We start from the raw sequence: 4696 nt of genomic DNA on the forward strand, positions 1-4696 counted from the left end.
AAAAACACTAAAAAAAAAAAAAAAAAGAAGAAAAAAAATAGAGGAAAAACATCAATGGTTGCAATTTGTCTACAGTTCACTGAATTAACTATTTTTTTCTAGTATAAGATAGTAAAACCGACAAAAAAAAAAAAAAGCTATGAGCATTACCTTACATATTTAAGAAAAATAGACAGTCCAAATATTTCTGATACATTTTCAATATGTATATAGATAATCCTGAAATTTCATGCTATTAAGAATTGTATGTAAATATTGTACAATGTCATGTACAAGCGTACCTAATGCACATTTTATCTTTTATTGTACAAAAAACAAAGCAGAAAGAAGTGTACCAATGTCTTTTGGTTTCTATTCAGAAAAATGCGGTTGCATACGACCGCATGCATAGGATAAATAAGAAATACAGCCTAAAGCTTTTATATGACGAACTGTAAGACGTGCTGTTTGTTAAAAAAAATTTGTTTTTATTTTTTATTTTGGCGGGGTTTTTTTATTGTTTTATTTTATTTTGGCGGGGGTTTTTTTTTTTAATTTTATTTTGGCGGGGGGTTTTTTTTTTGTAAGGGAACAGCAGTGGAAAACAGGCATGAGTATATATATATATGAGTTCTCCATTTTTATCACTTCACACCAGTTAAGTGTTCATTTATATTTTTGGGAAGAGAGAGAGAGAGAAAGAGAGAGAGCGAGAGAGAGAAAAAGAGATTTAAAAAAAGAGATTTAAAAAAGAAAGAACAACCAGACTGAACTTTACCAGCAGGAAGTGTTCAATTGTTCAATGTGTTTTTCCCCTCGTCTGAGCTTTGTGGCCGAGTTATGACGTTTTTAGAGAGATCCAGATGTGTGTGAATTCATCTGGTTGGCTGGTGAGTTTTTTTTTTTTTTTTTTTTTTTTTTTTTTTTTTTGGAGTTTACCGATTATCGTCAAAAGAAAGTTGGTAACCTGCCGATTTTAAAAGGGGAATAATCCACCTTTAAAACAGCAATGATTTGGGATGTTTCAGCATTCGAGCTCAAAATCATCTTTAAATTAAACATAATTACGAGAATCTACCGTCGCCAGTTTATCAGACAGCAGATTTTAACTGAACTAACGCTGGCTCGTCCTCCCGGGTCAAATTGACCCGTCTGTTTTGACTGTTCCTTCCTTCCTTCCTTCCTTCCTTCCTTCATTCCTTCCTTCCTACCTTCCTTCCTACCTTCCTTCCTTCCTTCACTCCTTCATTCCTTCCTTCCTTCCTTCCTTCCTTCCTTCATTCCTTCCTTCCTACCTTCCTTCCTTCCTTCATTCCTTCCTTCCTTCCTTCCTTCCTTCATTTCTTCATTCCTTCCTTCCTTCCTTCCTTCTGTACTTCACTCTCTCTTTCCTCCCTTCCTCATACCTTCCTTCCTTCTTTCCTTCCTTCCTCTTTTCCTTCCTTCGTTCCTCTTTTCCTTCCTTCTTTCCTCCATCCTTCCTTCTTTCCCTCCCTTCTTCCTTTGCTTCCTTCTTCCTCCCTTCCATCCTTCCTTCTTGCTCCCTTCCTTCCTTCCTCCCTCCCTCCTTTGCTTCCTTCCTTCTTCCCACCCTTAATTCCTTTCTTCCTTCTTTCCTTCCTTCTTTCCTCCCTTCTTCCCTCCCTTAATTCTTTCCTTCCTCCCTTCCTTCCTTCCTCCTCCTTTCCATCCTCCCTTCTTCCTTCCTTCCTTCCTTAAATTGAGGACCACAGGAGGGTTAAAGTCTCCACAACCTGCGACAAACTACTAATCACCAGATTATCAGACAGCAGGAAGCGACTATATTATAATATTTTCCCTCCCACCTTTAAAAGTGTTGACTGTCGGAGCCTCGATCAATAAATTAAGACACAGTTAAAAAGTTAAAACACATACAGTCTGCATTAAAAGACACAGAAACAAGACTCAGAAGTTAAAAATGTGACTAATAAATAATCAAAAACACTATTAAAGTCACTTTAATGTGATTTTTAGCCTTTACACTACAACTTAACTGAAGTCTAAATGCAGGGTTTTTGTGATAGAAGTATAATTTTAGTCAAAACAAATTAAAATTATGCTTCATTAATAATGTTACAAGCATTTAATAATGTAAAGTAAAGTGAGGATGGGTTTTATAGGACATGAATATGCTCTTAAATATTAAGATTTCACACTTTGACCCTTCGTTTTATCTCATAATGATCATAATTTAATGGTTTTTCTCTCATTTTTGCTGCTTTTATTAACATTAAACAGTATTTTGAGGTGTTGACTCCTCTAATAAATTCAATAGAAAGCCTGCAGGTCATTTTTCTGCTAAACATTTGACCAGTTTATCCAAAACCCTAAATTTGCAGTTTTTTAAGGTGGAACTTTTCCCTTTTTTTTTTTTTCCTTTTTTTGGTACAACTACAACTAAGAGTCATATTTGAGGTATCGACCCCTGTAATAAATTCAATATGAAGCTAAATTTAATCTGCAGGTCATTTTAACTGCTAAACATTTGACCAGTTGATCCAAAATATAGAAAAAATACAATTTAAACCCTAAATTTGCTGTTTTTAAGGTGGAATTTTTCCCTTTTTTTTCCTTTTTTTGGTACAACTACAACTAAGAGTCATATTTGAGGTATTTACTCCTCTAATAAATTCAATATAAAGCTTAATTCAATCTCTCTCACAGCCTGCAGGTCATTTATTCTGACCAGTTTATCCAAAACCCTAAAATTTGCTGGGCTTTTTTTTTTTAAGGTGGAATTTTTCCCTTTTTTCACGATAAAACAACCATTGACTGATTTTTGATTGATGTGATTTTTTTTTTTTTTTTTATGTTCTCGTGCTCGTTTTTTGTGTACAGTTATTTTAATGCTTTTATTTTGTTAATCTCCATCATCATGACCGATTAGCTTTAGGTAGAGTAACCAACGTCAGAAGTCAAAGAGTCTAGAAGATCAGAAACGAACACTAAACTAGATTTTAAAGAGCGGTGAAACATTTCTCACATTTTTTTTTTTTTTTTTTTTTTAGGGGCCTTGTTTTATTTTATTCTTTTTTTTTTTTTGCTTATTGATGTAAATTATTTATGTACAGTACTCCATATTTATTTTAAGCTTTACAAATATGCTAGATGGCAATAATACTACCAAGAGTTGAGAACTCAAGCCTTATATGTGTATATGTATGTTTTTCTTTTCTTTCTTTTTTCTTTTTTTTCTTTTTTTTTTTTTTTTTAGATCATGTATTCAAGAGTCCATTACAAAAAAAAAGGTCATGTTCCCTTTTTTTTTTATTTAAGAAGTGAGCATATTTACAGATAACACTTTCTTTCTTTTTTTCCTTTTTATTATTTTATTATTTTCATTTTTACACAGTGAGGCGTTTTTTTTTGTTACTGATTGTGTGTGTGTGTGTGTGTGTGTGTGTGTGTGTGTGTCATTTTCTTTCGTTAAACTATTTATGAATATGCACGTCTTAAAAATAAAGTAAAAATAAGAAAGAAAAGGTTAAAAAAAGGCGTTTATGTTGCTAATAAATGCAGTTTTTTTTGTTGTTTTTTTTTTGTTTTTTTTTAAACACTACTTTAGTTTCGCAGTATTTGGGAAACACACACATTTAACTACACACACACACACTCACACACAGCTGCTCCCTCCTCCCGATCAAAAAACCCCGACCTGAAATCACTACAGAATTAAATTAAATATCGAGTGCAATATACCAAATCGATGGCAAAAAGATCAACAGCTCATTTATTAAAAAAAAAAAAAAAAACTGAATCTCTTTTTTTTTTTTTTTTTTTTTTGGTGCCTGATTTTTTTTCATTTTTTTGACGTGCTTAAAAAAAGAAAATCTTGTCTTTTTTTTCTTTTTCTTCAGATGACCTTTAAAACCTGAGAGCCATGAAGTAGTAATTTATTTGTAGCTTTACACACACACACACACACACACACACACACACACACAGAGAGAGAGAGAGAGAGACGGCTTCAAAATCCATAAATCATTGATTTATATTCACTAAAAATGGAAATTACTTGAAATTTTTCAGTCAACTATTAAAATTTTACCCCTTTTTTTTTACACTCCGACGTGAAAAGTTAGTAAAAGTGAGAAAAAGCTACAAATACACAACTCCAGATATCATTTTACCGTAATGTATGGCATAGATTCACCTTTTTTTTCCCCTTTTTTTTTTCAATATAATAAAAAAAAAGGAGCCTTGAAGTGTTTTATTCATGTACTGTATTTTCCTATATTTCTTTTTTCTTGTCAAAATCAGACTTTTATTTTGTTAAATTTTTTTAAGGTCATCTTTTACAACATTTACGGTAATTATCTCTCCATTCAAAACGTCCTATTCTTTTTCAGTGTGCACATTTTTTTTTTTTTTTTTCATTTTACTGTAATTTGCCGTTATTAAAGAAAACTAATGTGACAAGAACACGTGAGCTCTTTCGGGTAAAGTTCATTCTGCCTTCTTCCTCTTCATCCTCCTCTTCCTCTTCATCCTCCTCTTCCTCTTCCTCCTCCGCTGCCACACGTTTTTTGTGCAATGACATGCAGGAACCCGCCGCTCTCGTGCTGGGAACCCATGTGTTATGGATCTGTTTTATCAGTTTCATGTTATTTGTGGTCAAGAGTTCAAAACATTTTCTAAGTGTGTGTGTGTGTGTGTGTGTGTGTGTGTGTGTTTGAGATGGTTTTTCTTCCTCTCC

This window comes from Scomber japonicus, chromosome 24 (assembly GCF_027409825.1).
Source record: "Scomber japonicus isolate fScoJap1 chromosome 24, fScoJap1.pri, whole genome shotgun sequence".
NCBI classification, from domain to species: domain Eukaryota; kingdom Metazoa; phylum Chordata; class Actinopteri; order Scombriformes; family Scombridae; genus Scomber; species Scomber japonicus.